Source organism: Pinus tabuliformis, chromosome J, assembly GCF_031772625.1.
Source record: "Pinus tabuliformis cultivar Carrire ecotype Pingquan chromosome J, CPIR1, whole genome shotgun sequence".
Taxonomy (NCBI): domain Eukaryota; kingdom Viridiplantae; phylum Streptophyta; class Pinopsida; order Pinales; family Pinaceae; genus Pinus; species Pinus tabuliformis.
The window spans coordinates 128,245,818-128,267,204 of NC_142295.1; positions in this window are offsets into that span (position 1 = coordinate 128,245,818).

A 21,387-nucleotide genomic window follows, 5' to 3' on the forward strand; every position below is an offset into this window, starting at 1 on the left:
GGAGTTATTCCTAGGCTAACTAAAAGGACTAGGAATGGCCTTAACAACAATTCCTTGGTCTAGGATGATGAGAGTTCCTTGCTAAACTAATATCTGGGGAGATCTTAGCTCTTCAGGTTCTTCAGCTTTGTTCTGGATGATTTTGACAACACTTCCCTTATCTGGGCTGCTTAGTGGCTGAACTATTCCAAGAGGAGATCTTGGTTCTTCTGTTTCCCTTGTTTCTCCTCCTCCTTCGCAGAGATTACTAAGGTTCCCTTCTTGTAACGATTTTGGGCTAGAATTCTCAATTTCTTGAAAATCTTGCTCCTTTGTTGGCTGTGCACCTCAGCAAAGGCTACAGATGGTGATTCTGTGGCCTAAAGGGAGCTAGTAGGTTGTCTAGAAGCAACTTTTCTAGGACCTACTGACGACTGAGATTCTGCTTTTTTAATGATATCGTCTATAAAGGTCGATCGGCCAAGGGTCACTGGTCGCTTAGCTTTATCAGGTTTGGGTAGTGATTTTGGATTCTTTTTAGGCTTTTTCTACTTAGTCATGCACACAAATCAAATACTTATTTCTACCCACAATAATCAACAAATATGCAGGAAAGCGGGCGTGGGAGTAGGGCTGTTACATGCTCCGTAAGCAGCTTCTTACCTTCCATTTTTAAAACCCAACTCTCTCCTAGCAGGCACTTATCAAATGCACACTACTCTTCTTAAAAACAAATGGCTACACTCTCCCTGGCAACAGCGCCAAAATGTTGAGTGATAAAAGGTGTCTTTTTAACCCCTATTTATCCTACATTAATTATCAATCCAGGTATGATTTTTTATCTCAAGAGTGTACTTAGTCTGAGGCGGTCACTTGATTAAAGAGTAGTGTCTTCTAGTTTGCAGTACAGTGCTAAATACAAGAGTAAACGAATGCTGGTAATAGAATCTACTTGTAATTAAAAGAAATTCTCTGAAACTTAAATCATTCATTCAGTAAACTACAACAATTTATCAGTCAAGGATGCAGTAGTGATAACTCTTTCCTCTGTCAACTGATATAAATGAAATCAACCATAAACATGATCTCCAATCTGAGAACTTAGACAGCGATAGTCAATGTTCTTTACAGTTATTGATCTTTCAATCCACTCTAGAGCAAATAACTGGAAATGGTAATTCAATTGGAAATTCTTACTAAAACACACTTGTTGCACTACCAATTAAAAGGTGAAAGAAAATCTTTGCAGAAAAGAAACATCGACTAAGTCTATTGGAAACCTGGACAGTAAAGCTTAATCTAACAGAAATGAATTGAACAACAAATCTTTACTCTAAATGAATTGAACAACAATCTAAAATATAATGGAACAATAAAGCTAATTAAGTGGAAACACACAACGACTGTAAACTAAATTGAATCAGTAATCTTAGCCTAGCATAATGGACATTAACCACAGGTATAAAGGAACGACAATTGCAGTTATAATTGAATGGTAGTTAAATGAACAACAATCGCAATTGTAAGTGAACCGTAGTTAAATGAACAACAATCACAACTGTAAATGAACAACAGAATCTGAATTAGACAGTGCAATATTGTTTCAGAATGAACAACATGACATTTTAAGTTGTGAATAATAATCTTGCTATCCAATTACGATTTCGATATAACAGAGCAATTCAGTGAAATGTTCAGAAACAGAAGATTACCGTATAAAGCGAGTTAAGGAAATGCAAAGGAAATCAAACCACACACGACTGTAATTGTAAAATAGTGATACAAGAAGCAAGTGGATCCACTAGGGCCGGGCCCTTAGCCACCAGTGAAGCACCGCTGAGTTTACTCCAGGATCAGATAATGGAACAACAACTGAGTTATATATTAATCATATACGACAAGGTTTATAGCTATCACTCTTCAAAGAGAGTTGATGATAAAAATTGAGATTACAATAGTAAGTTCTACAAATTGATAATAATCTCCGCCCCTTGGGCTGCAAGCGATGTCACTTTTTATAATGGCCAGGTGGAAGTATTAAGAGTACAGATAAGTCTTGAAGCAGTGATCCCTCAGGATGAAAGGATCCTGAGGGATTCACTATATCTTTGATCTCCAGTTTATCGTTTTGTCTTCTTGCGCTGATGCCGTGTTTTCTCTTCCTTTTCCTGGACCATGTGCTCCGATCTTGGTCTCCTTGTCTGGATACACTTTCTTGTCGAAGGGACAACAATTGCTTCTGCTTTGTCTTTTCCTCCCGAATAGTGATTTTCTATTTCCTTCACTTTCTATATAGAAAAAGACAATAATTAGTTATTTTGTATCAATCACAAATCTCCTTAATTCTATCATAATTCTTTAACATATTACCATCTTAGAATGTAAAGGAGTTATGATTCAAAGGAAAAGATAAAGAAATAAATGGTAAATACATACCTTTTCCATCGCTCAACAGGAGCTTGCCTTCACATCCGTATCAATAGAAAAATTGTGGTTTTCTCCCCTTATGGGTTTCCACATATATCAGGTGTCTTCATGTGTTGCTTGTTGAATGTCTCACTTGTGTGAATGCTTTTGAATTTTGAATATGTACATATGAAAATATCTCTCTCTCTCTGGTAACTGAAAAAGAAACAATTAATAATTGTATATATACAGAAGCCATTAGGTGCATAAGAAGATATTTGAAAATGAAATTAAGTTTAGCTAAATAATTGAAAAGATACAATTATTGATTCACCCCCCCAAGTAATTGCCAAGCATTTATCACAAAAATTGTCTCCTTCTCTCGCTTTCGGCCCATCTCATTATGCAACTCAACATACAAGATCTTGACCAAAGTTATGGCCTTGAGATTAATAAAAACCTTTCCCACCATAATTTTGGAGAATCAAGGTGGCTTCATTAAACACAGACAAATAATGGACAATGTGATCCTTGTTCAAGAGGCTATTCACTCCAACAAGTGAAGTGGTGAGCCATATATAACGAATAAACTTGACATGACAAATGTTTTCGATAGAGTTTGACATTCCTTTTTATATTTTGTGATGGAGAAATTGGGGTTTTGTCCTAAATTTATAAATTGGATTAAATATTTTATTAACAATCCTTAGATCACCCGATTGATTACTGGTCATCCTTGTAAATTCTTCTTGGCCTAAAGGGGTATGGGGCAAGCTTGTCCTCTTTCTAACCTTTTATACATTCTTTTCGCAAAGAGTCTAAGCAGGAATTTGGAGTGACCTAGAGCCGAAGGCAAAATAAAAGGTTTAAATATAGCAAGGAACATCAAGGAAGTAAATCACTCGCAATTCACTAATGATATGCTTCTTTTGGGAAATGCATGAAAGCAAATTTCTATGAGGTAAAGCAATACATAAATCCTTACTTGGAGCGTTTTGGAGGTCTAATCAACAAAAGAAAAAGTATGATATTAGGGTGGAATAGTTTTATTTTGAATTTTAAGGTGATCTCCAAAGTCCTGGAATTCCCTTTGGATTTTGAAAGCAACTTTCTTAAATATCTCAAAATCCCAATATCCTTGGTAGCCCCTAATTCCAAAAGCTGGACCGAAGTCATAAATAAATTCAAGACGAAACATTCAGTCTTGGTGTGCACGATGGCTCTCTTCAGCTGGTAGGGTCGTATTGATTAAATCAGTTTTATCCTCTCTTCCCATTTACCTTTGTTCTGGACTTCTAGCTCCAAAAGTTGTGCTTAATCAAATGAGTCTCCTTATTCGCAAATTCCTCTGGCAAGGATGAAAGAATAGTGAAAAGAAATTCCACATAGTGAATTGGAACATTGTTCACCTTCCAAAGGTAAATGGTGGTTAAGGTGTGAAATATCCCATGTCCATGAATATTTACCTTGATGCTAAAACCATATGGAGACTTATTCCAGATTCAAAAGAATGGTGGAAAAGGGCTTTCATAAGAAAATATTGCAATAAAAATCATGTGCTCAAAGTCGAGTCAATCAATTGCTTTGGACCTAGTCCGAGTATTTGGAAATTATGTATAGAAGTTGCTCCTATAATAGTTGATCATATGAGCTGGCGCTCTGGAAATGACACTTGTATCAACATTTAGAAAGATAAATTCTCCTTTAAAATTCCTCTGGAAGGTTGTGAGGAATTTAGAGAATTGGCTACTTGGATGCAACATAATGGTTATTCCAAATTGAGAGATATATCACTTTGGGACATTTGGGGCCATTGGAAAGGTTGGCTAAGGCTAGAGCTCCCAATACATCTTGGCCTTCAATGGGAATGCTTGATTGAAAATCTAAAGGTCTAGCACCTGTATATTTTCCAGTTTAGGATCTTAGAACATGGAATTTAAGCCTGCAAGATAAATACACTATGAAATTGGGATATTCGTAGTTGGTCAAGCGACTTTCTCACCCACCACTTTGTAATCATGATAAAAAAGTTGGAATCAAGATAAAATACCAAAAGTCAACATGTTTTGTTGGACTCTCTTCCACCAAAAAATTATAACCGCGAAAAAAAAAAGGAAAAAAAAGGGAATATCCATGGCCCATCCTATTGTGCTTTGTGCCTCAACTTTAAAAGAATTTATGCATCATCTATTCTAGTCTTGTCCTTTCTCTTTTGAATCATGGCGAGTTTCATTTTCCCATGTGTCCTTCATTGATTCTATCCATGGATCATGAGTGGACATGTTTGAAATATGGAAATTGAAATATCCATGGATTCAGAAGGACTCTTTGTTGCCAATATGATGTTGGGAAGCCATCCCCAAGTATTTATGGTATTTATGTTGGTCAATCTGGATTGCTAGGAACATAGTAATATTTAAAACGAGCATGATAATCCATAGATGGTCGCTCTCAAAGTGACAAACCAACTCCATGAAGAAATTCATTCAAGAGGTTTAAATGACAAGTAGTTTGAATTCTTAAATTCAAAGGAGCATGAATGGATCCATGTAATTAAACAATTTATACCAAATAATTATATGCTCCACCCCCTTGAAGAAAAGGTTCCAAGTTTAAATTTCATCCATACATAATTTATTCAATGGAGAATGAGTAAAAATCAATATTCTCTTTTTTTAGACGGATCATTGATATGCAATCCGAGGGAGGCAGGAGAAAGAGAGGTTCTCTTTAGCCCCGACGAAAAAATTGTGTTTCAATTTTCTTAGGGTCTAGGCATGGCAATTGATAACCTAGTTAAATTTCTTGCCTTGTGGAAAGGTTTGGAAATTGTTCCTGCAAATAAAATTTATAGAATGATGGTTTTAGGTGATTCCATGCTCATTATTAGACAAGTGACTAATGCTAAAAATATTTGAGCTCAAATTTCCCTCCCATTCTGCAAAGAATCTCTTTAAGTGTCTCTCAGTTCGAGCATTTGGAGCTCTCACATGTGTATCGAAACTTGAATTTTGAGGCTGATTTTCTGGAAAAAAAAAAAGGCTCTACCTTAGGACAAGGTAAAATAGAGATAAACCAAGGTATTATAAACCTTGATCCAATTCCTTAAGTCCCGTTTGAAATTCGAGAAGCATGAATAATATTCTAATGATCACCATCATAACAAATCTTCACTACCTTGATTTGAGGTCATCTTCCTTGATCTCATCGTGCCTTGAGAATTTAATGAGCGATGTGGCTAGGATTTTCTCCATCTTCTCACTACTAATTTCAAAAATCCCTACCCAATGGCACATCATGGGTACCAAGTAGCGAGTGTCAACAATTTTTATATGCATGAGGAGATACTTTCATTTAATTCATTTGAACATGGAGTTGGTGGGGTTTATTGCAGGTATTTCAAATTATTCATTGAGCAAAGGTTTGAATTTAATGCCGCCATCCTACATCTCCCAATAGGAGTTTCCTCAGTGTCCTTCAGAGAATTTAGGTTGGGATATGGATTTTTTGTTTAATATTGGATCATGCGAGAAGGATTCATGGGGACTTTATAGGTTAATTTTAGTTACCAGCTTAGGTGAACATATCTACTATGTTGGTGAACTCCTATCATGTTCCCAACATCTATATTTGAGTATGGTGGAGCCTTCGTTTAATTTGGATCAGGATAATGGTGCTTGTCTGATGGACATGATCCTATAATCAACCAAAACTCTATTAGAAGCCAAACAAAGGTAAGATGACATGGCAAAAAGATAGAGACAATCCTTCTAGCTTCTATTAGAATCTAAATTGCTCCATCATCTGAGTAACATGGAACATACGATAAATGACTTGTGCAAGGAGTTATGCTCTCTTAATGTTCGAGTAACAATTTCAGAAAACATTGTCGCAAAAAATGTTCAACTCAACTTCGGAGGCGATGGTCCCAACGTTGCTCATGAAAAAAGGAAATCTCGTATTTTATAGGTTGACGACTCTCCTAGCAATGTTGTAGTTAAAGAATGGGAACTTCAACGCTTTTTATGGTTTCTTTTCTTTTCTATGTTATCTTGCAAATACTGTTTAGTTCTTGGAACTTTTTGTTGTGTCTTTAGCATAACGTTTTTGGTAAAATTTTGATTTGAAGCCTTAGAGCTCACATTTTGTATATTGGGCCAAATGTATATCTTTATGGACAAAACTCATAATGCTACTATAAGGGTTCTGGCCTGCTCTCCAACTGTTATTAATATAATACCCTTAACAATTTCTTAAAAATATATATATATTGTTAATGTATATATGCTCATTTCCTATTAGGATAAAGTAGCGTGTTGAAGATATTATTAGAGATATTTTCCATAAAATGATGGAAAATTATTCCTCTTTCGTGGACATAATTGATCTAAATCTATCCAAAAGGAAGTTTACTTGGCCTAGTCATAGGTATGGCCCAGGGCACATTTTAATGCATCTTGATCGCTTTCTTATCCATGGTTCCTTCTTAATGGACAATGAAACTCTTCATTTTCAAATCCTCTCCTGGAGTGGATCTGATCACCATCCTATTTCCCTCTCCATTTGTTAAAGAGTGCAACTAGGGGTTAATTCCCCTTCCTAGAAGCTTGTTATGAATAAAAATATATATAAATACCTATAAATTATAAAAATCATATATAATGAATAATTAGTTAATAATTAATGTTGAAGAGTCACGTCTCCAAGGAAATGACCATTCGTGAATGGGTACTTACCTAAGTATATAATTCAGAGGAGCAATTGTAATCAAAATCATCTCATATATTCTTTTACCTATTGTTGATGTTCTATGTACAATCACTGTCAATGATGATAAGACATTGAAGTAGTTGTTGAAATTATAAAACACACTAACATGGTATCAGAGCTTTGGTGGAGAAAGGCCCGATCAAGTGTTAAATTTTTGGGGTTGTTACAATCGTTATGTACAACATATTTTTTTTTTTTAACTCCTACATAAAGAATGCAAAGAATTCCATAAATTATGTGGGTAGTAATTCTTAGTAAATAAGTTTAATTAAGGAAATATAATGAATGCAAAGAATTCCATGAATTATGGTGGGCGGTAACTACTGGTAAAATGTCTAATTACCAAAATATAAAGTATGTATATGCTAACAATAATTTTTGTTTGAGGGCTCTTGAAGACTATATCTGTCAATAAGGAATAGGGCATAGTTGAAAGTCTATGATTCAAGCATATGTCTTTTGAATTTAGTTTGCTCAAATAAGATTGGTTAAGACCCTCTTTCATAAACCTTAAGCGGCATTGGAAATAAAGAAGTGAGAAGATTAAAGAGCTTTCAGCTTGACATGCTTGGTTCCTAGTTTGATAAAGGTTTCCATGCATAACATACTATCATGTGAGAACTAAGTTTAGATATTGATGACTTCTGGAATCATTGGAATGAGAGCTATGAATCATCACTACAATATTGTTTGAAGTATCTTAGATAATCTCTTATCATCAGAAGAGAACCTCTCTCAGAAGTCTCAAGGCTTGCATCATAATATTTTGATATACCAAAGGTTTGTGTCAAATACTTGAAAAATGAAAATACATTAAAGGACTATTGTTTATGTGTAGCATTTTAACCATCATGGTATATGGGCAACCTATGTGAGTGTAAAAAGAATTGATTAGAAGATGCAAAGTATGTAATTCCATATCTTATAGTGATACATCTTGCATTGACAAGATAAGTTCAGATCTCTTCGAGGTTTATCATGATACTCAAGCTTGACCATCCCTGTGGTACCCTTTTGGTGATTTATGTGGTTTGTTGAAGGTAGTTCAGAACCTTATAATAACATAGTTTGGAATATAATAATGGCACATATCAGAAGCTTATTAATCTCATTTAGGTGTATAGTTTGGATCACCATTATGGTACTATCTTAATGCAACTCAAAATACTATTATGTTATATTAATGTGGTTATAATATGTCACAGTCTCTAAATAGTCCGGGGACTACTTGTAATCCTATTTATTGAAATCTCAGAAGTATAAGCATATTGCGTAACAGGTGTTGTTATTTGAACCTATCTATGACTGGATTGTCTAATATGGAAAATAATAATGTGACTGTTGCAAGACTGAGGATGTTTGGATACTGCAATATGCAGACTTTGTAGACCTCCTTACACTAAATAACTTATAGTCATTAACGTGTTAAAAGTTACAATATGGCCTAGATAGTTGACTGGATCACTATGTTACTGTTAGTTGATGAAGTGAGATAGTGTATACAGTGTGATCCTACATTGACTAGAACAACAAGGACACCAAAGAGATGAACTAGTTCAAATTTTCATTGAGAAGGATGTATTTTAAGTCTCCTAATTGATAAATAGGCTTCAAAGGAAGATAATATCCTTGCATGAATTGTTGATGTTTATAATTAAGAAGCACATACTGTGAAGCTACCTTAGGGTCTTGAAGAAGATGAGTAGGACTCATGATTACAAATTGAAGAATTTTTTATCTCATCAGTATCAAAGGGAGTTGTCTGTTGAACCCTCTAGCTTATTATAACAAAGGAATTCCCTATGGAAGTGAACTGTCAAAAGCATGGCATGATGATTAGTAATTATTTAGGTTATGGGATTCCATGATGAGCAAGCTTCCAAGTGGATCCTTTGTATTACAACATGCAACTTAAACCAGAGAGAGTCTGGTCATATGAAATAAAATTGTGTAGAACAAGCACTGGGGCACCTTCATGAATTAGACAAGATTAGGCTTGTGGTCTCCTTGAGTGAGAGGGAGTAAGGTTAGTTAAATATTTTCTTTAACATGATTTTTGATTTGGTATCCTAGATGTATAGGAAACAAAGGATTGCTAAAATCATTACTGCTAGAATGGCTAGTTGTAAGACAATGTGTTTTGAAGAAGCTCTTTAGTGAGTTGTGTGCCATCATCTATATGTTGTTGGGAGGAGCAATGAGGCCCCCATGGACAGATGGTCAGGTCGCTGATATCCTCCCAAAGCCTTTGGGAAGGAAAAATTCTTATCCCTCAGAGAGTAGCATGCCCTATATGGGGGGATATTGATTGAGTTAAACATTGAGCTCTGGGAGCTCCTGGGGGCCTAGGGTACTTCTTGGAGTTATATTGCACAGGGTGAGTGTTTCACCTTCCCCTGTGGACCCAACATGTGAACAAAGAGTAAGTGATCCACCTTCCCTTGTGGAGTACATACCCCAGTATGTGAACATAGGGTAAGTGGTTCATGTAGAATTTTCTTGTAGATTCAAACTGCAAATTGTATTATGTTAAAACAATTGACTTGAATCTACTCTACTCATCAACGGAAACAATAATTGATTGATGAAATCACGAAGCAGAAAAAGGAAGAATTCAATCACACATAACACAATAATTTTTCTAGGGAAAGCCAAAGCTAAAACCCCCTGCTATCTATATATTGCATTAATCAGAAATTTTGAGAAGATTACAATACTTTGCTCAAGCCTGAGCAAACTCTACATTATCACAATCTATCTCTTTTCTTCACAAACAAGCTCCAACAAATACTTAGCCAAATAGGCTTCCTGCTAAGCTCCTATTTCCTTTTGCAGTTTCCTCAGGAATTAACCCATATTTAATTGGGAAATTCCTCATCCATAACTGGGCAATGAATCAATAGGCCTTCCTTTGATTGCATGCACCATCGATTTAATTTAGATGATTTTGCAACTATGAGTACACTATCCCTAAACTCTAATCTCAACTAGGTCTTTCTCGGATATGACATGCATGGGTTAGTTATGAGTGAATCTTTAGTTTACTAGTTGATCAGTGCTGGTTACACCCCTCTACTGGATCTCCCATTAATTCCTCCATTAGTTGGAACTAGTTTAATTGAATCTAACTCAGTTAAACTGAATTAGATAATTACAACTCAAAAGAACTCAACCTGAGCCCCTAAAATTTAGGAACCATTCTACATGCCTCTAGATAGACTCCCAACTTGAATTTACTGAGCCAACTAAGTCAAATTAACTTAGTTAACTATTACAAGTTGCATTTTTCAACACTCCCTCTCAACAAGAAAGGTATTATCTGCTACCCCGATCCTACCTCTTTGAAACTCAAATTTGCATCTTTACAATGCCTTTTTCAAAATATCTGCATCCTTCTTCCCTATAGGAATCTATTCCAGTAACATGATTCTCCTTTGAATACAATCTTGTAGATGGTGATACATGATGTCAATATGCTTGGACTGATCATGAAAAAATGGATTCTCAGAGAGTTTGATACAACTCTATTTTTCACAGTAAATCACTGTAGGATCCATCTGCTGAACAAATAAACCAACAAGGATCTTCCTCATCTAGATAACCTCACAAGTTTCTTGACTAGTAGCCATGTACTTGTTGGGACGGGGTCCCCTAGATCCAATTTTGGTTAAGTTTTGTAAAATCCTCCGCATTTTAAGGAGTAGAGCATGCAACGCACATGCCATTAGGAGTCAAGGGGTTTTAGGAAGGTCAAATCCCCTTAGTATTTGTATTGTTTTGAGCTCCGCCCATGGTTTGCAGACTATGGTATTGTAATAGGAAAAAATGTATAAAGGGATGTCTTAGCTGGTGGCAATATAATATATTATGTGATGTTATATTACTTGTGTCTTGAGTCTTTTATCTTCTGTATTCAAGCGAAGGGGGAGGCTCCTACTACTATGTGCGCAGAGACCTTGGTAAGTCTACAGCTGTGTGTGCAGGCCCCTGCAGCTGAGTGTGTAGGGTCATAAGTCTGTATTATCAAAAAATTGAAGTAATAAAAGAAGATTTGGAGACATATCTATGTTTTGTTATTCGTTTTAGTGTTTCTGTACTTATGTTTGAATACTGTTTGTTGTAGCATATTTTCCATATAATTGCATCGCCAAGACCTAGATATTGTTATTTATGCCGAATAATACATATAGAAGTAGTTACACATATCTTATAGATTTGATAAGTAAGGATACTGTTCTACGACTATTTTTATGAAGTTGATAGTTCGCGAAGTTCAGATTGAGCCCTAGATCAGAAGAAACCCTACAACAACACTTCATACCCCTCTCGATGCAGAAACCTAGTTCTAGCATCCCCCAATATTACCTCGTGTGAGAATGCAATCTGCCCTGCGCGGGTTATTGCCGAAAGGGATGGTAATATAGGGTTTTTTTGTTTAGCGCAAACTAACTTCAAACTTGGTCCTAAGCCTCGAAGCCAGCAATAATTTTCTTCTGTTGAACTGAGTGCAACTGATCTCTGCTTCTTGTTGTACCAAGAAACTGTTGCTGACCTAATATTGAAGATTCCCCCTGATGTGCTCTTTTTGTCAGATGGAATCCCTGCCCAATCTACATCTGTGAAGCCTTGAAGCTTCACTCCGTCTGTCCATCTGTACCAAAGACAAAATTGAGTGGTGCCTCTGAGGTATCTCAACACATGTTTGGCAACCTTCCAATAAATTTTGGTTGGCTTAACCATGGATTGACTAAGTTGGTTAACTGCAAAACACATGTCCGGTCATGTGTTCACCAAATACATAAGTGAACCTACAAGCTGTCTATAAATAGTAGCCTCCACTACTTCTCCTAAAGTAGCATCCTCCTTCCTCTAGTTACCTGCTAGAGGAGTCTCCATATGTTTGTTTCTCTCCATGTGGAACTTCTTTAGTATCTCGTTGGCATACTTGCCCTGAGAGATAAATAATTCCTCATCTCCTTGCCATACTTACATACCAAGAAAGTAATGCATGAGCCCCAAGTCCTTGATCTCAAATTCTCTTGCAAGATCCTCTTTTCAGGATTTTATTAGCTTCTCATCACCTCTCAGAATCAAATCATCAACATACAATACTATAATAAATAATTTATCTTCAATCACAGTATGGTGAAGGTTCACATTTGCTTCACTTTTGGTGAAGCCTAATCTAGTGAAATAGTTGTCAATCCTGGTGTACCAAGCACAGGGTGCTTGTTTTACTCCATAAAATGCTCGCTTGAGTCTGCATACATGCGACTCTTTGTTGAAGGTCTCAAATCCTTCTGGCTGCTCAATATATACCTCTTCCTCAATCATGCCATTGAGCAATGTCATCTTCACATCCATTTGATGTATCTTCCATCCCATCTGCACTGACAGTGCTAGAATAGATATGATTAACGAGTACCTTGCTACTGGAGAAAAAGTCTCATCACAATAATTTCCCTCCACCTGAGAGAAGCCTTTGGCCACAAATCTTGCCTTGCGTTTCTCCACACTCCTATCTACTGCTTTATTTACATTGTAAAGCCATTTGGAATTCACCACTGACTTGTCTGCTGGCCTTGGGACCACTTCCCAAACACTGTTTCTGTTAATGGAGTCATACTCCTCAACCCATACCGGTTGCTGCACTACTTCCTTGAATGAGGACGACTCAAAATCTACACTCTCGCTCATCAGAGCCATGTAGCCAGTGTATTGATCTGGTGACCTCCTCTGCCTCCGCTGTGATGTGGGTGCTCCCACATTCTCTCTAGCATTATGCATCAATCAACCATCCTCTTTGGTGTGCTTCCTTCCATCTCTGGAAGTCTTTGCGTGAGTGTGTGCTTCCACTCTCTGCTCCTCTGCATGTGGCTACTTCGCATCATCCTGAGGTTCCTCCTTTGGAGCTAAAATTTCCTCATCTGCATGTAACTGAAGCTCCATCTCAAGGGAACATCTCATGGCCTTCTCTTCATCGAAAGTCACATCTCTACGAACCACTTTCATCCTGTTGGATGCTAAGTACATCCGATAATTATGAGGTGTATTAGTGTACCCCACAAATATACCCAACTCAGCTGTTGGCTCTAGCTTTTCTGTGCATCCTTGATAACATGACAATAGATTGATGAACCAAAGATCCTAAAGTGTGCCACATCTGGTTTCTTACCTAAAAAAGCTTCTTCTAGTGTACTCATCCTGAGAATTCGATGAGGGCTTACGTTCTTCAAATAAACAGTTATGTTGCATGCTTCAACCCACAAGTGCAACAATAGGCCCTGATCATGTAACATCGCTTGTGCCACTCCCACAATACTTATGTTCTTCCTTTCAACCACCTCATTATGCTACGGGTTATGAGGTGGTATTAACTCCCATTGAATGCCTTCTAATTCACAAAAGTTCTTGAAATCATTCGACACATATTCTGCACTATTATTGCTTCTTAGAGCTTTAACTTTCTTGTCAGTATCTTTCTCGACAAGTGCTTTAAATTCACAAAATTTAGCGAACATCTAACATTTCTTCTGCATGAAGAAAATCCAACACTTACGAGAAAAATCATTAGCAAATATTACATAATACCAGTGCTTGGCTATGGATGCTATTGAGAACGGTCCACACACATCTGAGTGAACTTGATCAAGTATTGCTTGCACTCGACTATCTTTATCATGGAAGGAAGCTTTGGTGTACTTCCCCAATGTACACCCTTTTCACGTGTCTCTCTACTCTAGTGTACCCTTAGGAAGTCATGTATAAATTTGCTGCATTATCCTTAAAGCTCCGTGGTGCAAGTGATCCAATATTCTATGCCACAACTCACCGATGTCTCGGCTTTGCGCCTTCTTGCTTTATTGCTCAAAGTAGCGCAATATTTTGCATCCAATTGATAGAGTTTCTTCACCCGAACTCAAATCCGCTTTACCTATCTTGAGGCTATGTGACGAAGGAAATCCTTTCCCTTGCTAAATATCACATCATAGCCATCGTCTTCCAACATGGAAACTAAAACCAAGTTCTTCTTCAAACCTAGAACGTACATGACATCTTTTAATGTGATAGGAGAACCAAACTCCCTATGAAAAGTAATAGTACCAATGTTGGTCGCACTATTTCTCCCATCATCTCCCATCTCGATGTGCATCTGGAGGTCCTTCTCCTCCTAGCCATTGAAGAACTCTTTGTTGCTGATCATGTGGAGTGAGGCTCCACTATCCAAGTACCACATACTACCCATCATTGATGTCACCATGCAAGTGATGAGGGTGAAATCTAGTTTGACTTGTGAAGTAAGAGCTTCACCTACCGCTCCTCCTGATGGATTCTTACCAGACTTCTTGTGTAGACACTTTGTGGCATAGTGTCCCCGCTCGTGATAGTGAAAGCATTTAATCTTCAACATTTCCTTCTTCTTGCCGCCCTGACTGGTCTGATTTGGAATGGGATGAATTCCCCTTCCCTTTCTCCACCTTCTAGCTAAGGCACAATTCTCCTCATCATCATGCATGGATGAGGATCCATCTCCGGTGTTCCATCGAATCTCTTCTTGTACCAAGTCAGACCACAATCGCTCCCACTTTGGTAGCTTCTCCCTCCCATTAACCGAGTCCTGGTAGCTATGCCATCTATTGGGAAGTCATAGAAGTGTTAGGCTCACTAGATCGTCTTTAGAAATTGTAACACCGACACTTCCAAGCTCATCCCGACATTAGGTGAACTTGGTCAAGTACTTCAGTATTGTGTTTCCCTTCTCCATATTAATCTTTTCGATCTTGTCCTTTAATGCTAGCTTCCTGTGGTCACTGCTATTTTGAAACAGGTCTATCAAGGCCTTCCACATTGCAAATGGAGTTTCCTTACCATGGAGATTCAAGACAATATGATATTGAACTCCTTCTAGGATAATCCTTCTCGCCTTTGCCACACACTTTCTCCATTCTTCCAGATCCCGAGCATCAGTTATTGGAGGCTTAGGAATATCATTGTCTATGAATTCCTTAAGCCCATTGTCTTCCAACACTGCCTACATCCTGTCCTTCCAAGCAATGTAATTGGAGCTACCCTCAAGGGCATACTTGAGTCTCAATTTGTAGAACGACATCCTGCTGGCTTTGAAGTATGATACTGCAAATTTGATTTCTCTTGCAAAAGACAAAATCTACTTAAAGATACCATGTAGAATTTTCTTAAAGATTAAAATTTCAGATTGTAATATGCTAAAACAATTGACTTGAATCTACTTTACTCATCAATGAAAACAATAACTGATCAATGAAATCGCGAAGCAGAAAAAAGGAAGAATTCAATCACACATAACACAATAATTTTCTGGGGAAATCCAAAGCTAAAAACCCCTGCTATCTATATATTGCATTAATAAAAAAAATTGAGAAGATTACAATGCTTTGTTCTGTAGGTTTTAACCTCGTACAGAAATTACCTGCATACGAATTCTAAAACACAGAAAATAAACAATGCGAGAGCATAACACAGAAAACACATATGCACAAAGATTTTCCCCTGGATCCCAAAACTGGGACTACCAGCTTGATTTTTCATTATGTTCCTTTCAATGTTACAATACATATTTATACATGCCGAAGCATCCAATACCATGGACCGAAAACCGTTGCGTCCAAAACTATGGACCAAAAATCATCACATCCACAACCATGTGCGAAAATCATGCACAAAACCATAGGTAGGTCCGCCCAACCTAACATAGGGTCCAAAACCGAAATTTTCCAGGGCGCTGCCCCAGACCCCATAGAGTGGTGTTACCTGCACCCCTCAAACCCTCTGTGACTCCCCCCGCTACGCAATTGACGCAACGAAGGGGGGCTTCGCCCCCCTCCTAATCCCCCAGTTAACTACGTGGGCTAGTTGTGGAAAGAATATAACACAACCCAACATTCTCCCACTTGTTGTTTTCATTCCACAGGGGGCCACAAGAGAGCTTAGTCATTTATCCAACCCTACAATGCCCATTGTTTCTCTACACCAAGAGAAATTCTCAGAGCTCGCAGATGTTGTCAATGCATCTGTAGTATTCTTCAAAGTGTCCACCTTTACCAGCAACACCTTTTTGTCTTCTATCATATCCCTCACAAAGTGATACTGAACATCAATGTGCTTTGTCTTTGAATGGTAAGCAGGGTTCTTTGACAAGAAAATTACACTTTGGCTGTCACAATCTATCCTTATAGCTCCCTGTACTAACCCCATACTTGAACACAATCTCTGCAACCAAACTGCTTCCTTGCTTGCATGAGTGGCTGCCATGTATTCTGCCTCTGTAGTTGATAGTGCCACTACAGATTATTTCTTACTCATCCAACTGACTGCACCTCCAAATAGGTTAAACACATACCCACTTGTAGATCTTCTCTGATCTAGATCTCCAGCCCAGTCTACATCAACAAAGCCATGGATATCCAAAACTCTGTCCAATCCTGGTCTTCCTTGGTAGCACAAACCATAATCACTAGTGCCACGCAAATATCTGAAAACCCGCTTCATTGCTGTCCAATTCTCCTTCCCTGGTTTTGACATAAACTTGCTCAATACTCCCACTGCATGTGCAATGTCTGGTCTAGTACAAACCATCACATACATCAGGCTACCAACTGCACTTGCATATGGAACACGAGACATATCCTCTTCCTCTTCTTGTGTCTTGGGACACTGTTCAGTAGATAACTTTACACCTATAGGAAAAGGAACCTTCACCAGTTTACTATCCTGCATATTAAACCTATGCAATATTGTCTCGACATACTTCCTTTGGTTTAACCAGAGCTTCCTCTTTGCCTGATCTCTTTTAATTTCCATGCCCAAAATATAGTTTGTAGCACCAAGATCTTTCATGTCGAATTTGGAGGACAATTGGGTCTTCAAATCCTGGATAATTTCTTTGTCATTTCCAACCAGCAACATATCATCCACATACAAGACCAGATAAATAACATGGTCACCAATTAATTTAAAATACACACAATGATTTTCTTTGCTTCTGGTGAAGCCAAGTCCCCATATAAATGTATCAAATTTCTGATACCACATCCTTGGTGACTGTTTTAACCCATACAGAGACTTCTTTAACTTGCATACCAATTCTTTCTTACCCTTCACCACAAAGCCTTCAGGTTGCTTCTTGTAGATCTCCTCTTCCAGATCCCCATGAAGAAATGTTGTCTTCACATCCATCTGTTCTACCTCAAAATCAAAAGTAGCAACAACAGATAAAAGTGATCTAATAGAAGTTACCTTGGCATCAGGAGAAAAAATATCACCAAAATAAATTCCCGTCACCTGGGAATAACCTTTTGCTACCAAACGAGCTTTGTATTTCTCCACCTTTCCTTCTGCATTTGTCTTCTTCTTGAACACCCATTTGTTTCCAATTGGTTTCCTTCCAGCCAGTAACTCCACCAGATCCCAAGCCTCATTTTTGTGCAAAGATGCCATTTCATCAACCATGGCCTCTTTCCAGACTTTTCCGTCCTCTGAATCTACTGCTTCCTTCAAAGTTCTGGGATCATCATCAGTAATAGATAAAGCAAAATTTGAATAGAAAGTAGATGGACTACCTTCTTTCTCGAACTGATCTTCTCACACCTAGAGTTTGTGGCTCTTCATCTTCTGATTCCTCCTTTATTGTAGAGTCTGATTCTTCCTCCTTTAGCTCAAACTCTATCTTCTCAGGTTCCTTTGGTTTGAATTCATGTTTAATAACATCTTTCACCTCTCTGAACACCACATCTCAGCTGTACACAACCTTCCTTGTTACTGGTTTCCAAAGCTTATAACCCTATAAACCATCCTTATACCCAATAAAGATGCACTTTTCAGATTTACTATCCAACTTGGTTCGTTTCTCCTTTGGAACATGTACATATGCATCACATCCAAATACCCTCAGATGTGAAAGAGAGGGTTTCTTACCAGTCCATACCTCTTGTGGAGTCTTATCCTCCAACGTTGATGAAGGTGATCTATTGACTAGGTAACATGCTGTCTCCATCGCCTCTGCCCAGAATTCATATCCTAACCTGGCACCACTGAGCATGCTTCTTGTCCTTTCCATCAACGTCTTATTCATTCTTTCTGCAACTCCATTTTGCTGAGGTGTATATGGAGTAGTCTTCTGCCGTGCTATACCACACTTCTTACAGAATTCTTCAAATTCCTTACTGCAAAACTCTCCATCGTTATCTGTCCTCAGCACCTTTATCTTCTTCTCTGTCTGGTTTTCCACCAGAGCCTTAAATTCTTTAAACCTGTCAAAGACTTTAGATTTCTTCTTAAGGAAATATATCCATGTATTCCTTGAGAAGTCATCTATAAATGATACATAGTACACAGACTTACCCAGTGATGGAACTTTCACAGGTCCAAACACATCACTATGCACAAGCTCTAATATCTGTTTCGCCCTCTTACCACCAGAGGGGAAACTCACCCGATTCTGCTTCCCATATACACAATTTTCACAGAAATCAAAATCTAGAGAGCTATTACTCATACCTTCTACCATACCTTTACCATGAAGTAATTGAAGGCCCTTCTCTCCAATATTTCCAAGCCTTTGATGCCACAACATGGTCTTCTCTCCAGAGACCACTAGATTTTCTGCTCCACTTTCAGGAACCACAGAATTGTTGCACCCATCAACAACAGTGCTACCTTGCAGCTTATACAGAGTTCCAATTCGAACTCCCCGCATCAATACCAGTGCTCCTCGAACCATTTTTCAGGTATCCTTCTCGAACACTATTTTTACACCTGCATCATCCAACTTGCTTACAGAAATTAGATTTCTGGCCAATGTAGGAATATGTAGAACACTAAGAAGCGTTCTAACTCTTCCACCTTGCAACTTCAACTTTACCTTTCCGCGACCAACGATTTTAACCTTCCTGTCATCCCCTAAGAAGACATCACCACCATCATATTTCTGATACTCACAGAACCACTATCTATGGGGAGTGAAGTGAAAGGATGCACCTGAGTCAATCAACCATGCCTCATGATCTACATGTGTACTTGAAGAAGCCAAGTACACATCCCCACCTTCATCTGAGGTGGTTTTCGCCTCTGCAGAAGGACCCTCATCAGATCCCTTTCCTTTGTTAGGAGCTTTAGACTTACAGTCCCTTTTGACGTGGCCTTCCTTTCCACATTTCCAACACACCACCTTTACAGGTTTTCCTGGAGATTTAGATCTCCCTCTAGATTTAGATCTCCCACTCGATGACTTATTTTTGTTTCTGTTCTGGGACCGTCCTTGTACAGACAAGGCATCACCGTTCTGGCTGTTCATATTTTTTCGTCTCATCTCCTCCGTCAGCAAGGATGAGACTATTTCATCAAATGGCAAGGTAGTTGCATTGCTACCTATTGCAATAAAAAGACTATCCCACGAATCTAGTAAAGAACATAACAAACTAATGCACTTATCTTCATCTAAAATTTTGATATCAACAGACGATGATTGACTTACCACAGTATTAAATGCATTCAGATGCTCTGTCACCGAGTCTCCATCTTTCATCCTCAGGTTATACAGCTTTTTCCGTAGGAACAATTTATTCACTAGAGACTTAGATTGGTACAAAGTCCCTAACTTGTCCCATAAAGCCTTCGCCGTAGCTTCCCCTGATACATTCAACAATACTGAATCTGAGACACATAATCGTATTATGCTCTTTGCCTTCCGATCCAACTTCTTCCATTCTTCATCAAACACTCCCGTTGGTTTAGTACCCGGATCTACCGTGATCCACTGATCTTTATCCACCAACAGATCCTCCATCTTGAGTTTCCACAACTAAAAAATCTGACCATTAAATTTCTCGATCTCTATCTTTCCATTGCTCGCCATCTTCTTTCGCCACCAGAATTGATCTTGCAGATCTCCCACTGAACGGGGTCTACCACAGGCCCGAGTAAAACCCCTCAGCAACAAAGGCGTCCCCTTGAAGCCAAAACAACTTTGATACCAAATGTAGGTTTTAACCCCGTACAGAAATTACCTGCATATGAATTCTAAAACACAGAAAATAAACAATGCGAGAGAATAACACATAAAACACATATACACAGAGATTTTCCCCTGGCTCCCAAAACCGGGATTACCAACTTGATTTTTCATTTATTTCCTTTCAATGTTACAATACATATTTATACATGCCGAAGCATCCAATACCATGGACCAAAAACCATCGCGTCCAAAACCATGGGCCAAAAACCATCATGTCCAAAACCATGTCAAAAATCATGCACAAAACAATTGGTAGGTCCGCCCAACCTAACATAGGGTCCAAAACCAAAATTTTCGGGGGCGTTGCCCCGGACCCCATAAAGTGGGGTTACCTGCACCCCTCAAACCCCATGTTACTCCCCCTGCTATGCAATCGGTGCAACGAAGGGGGGGCTCCGCCCCCCTACTTTCCCCTCGGTTAACTACGTGGGCTAGTTGTGGAAAGAATATAACACAACCCAACATGTTCAAGCCAGAGAAAACTCTACACTAGCACAATCTACCTCATTGCTTCACAAACAAGCTCCAACCAATACTTAGCCAAATATGTTGCCTTACAAGCTCCTATTTCCTTGTGTAGTTTCCTAGGGAATTAGCCCATATTTAATTGAGAAATTTCTCATCCATAACTACGCAATCCATCAATAGTCCTTCCTCTAATTGCATGCACCATCAATTTAATTTAGATGATTTTACAACTGATAGTACAATGTCCCTGAACTCTAATCTCAACTGGGTCTTTCTTTGATCTGACATGCATGAGCTAATTATGAGTGAATCTTCAATTTACTTGTTGAGAAGTGCCGGTTACACCCCCTATTGGATCTCCCACTAATTCCTCCATCAGTTGGAACTAGTTTAACTAAATTTAACTCAGTTAAACTGAATTTAACTCAATTAAACTGAATTTAACTCAGTTAAACTGAATTAAATAATTACAACTCAAAAGATCTCAACCCTGGCCCCTAAAATTTAGGAACCACTCTACATGACTCTATATAGAATCCCAACTTGAATTTACTAAGTCAACTAAGTCAAGTTAACTTGGCTAACTATTACAAGTAGCTATGATAATTAGAATTACAATTTAATTCCTAATTTAATTCAAGGACAAAATTAAATTAGGATTTTCTTGTTGCAATTTTCAACAGTTCACCTTCCCCTGTGGATAATCCAACATA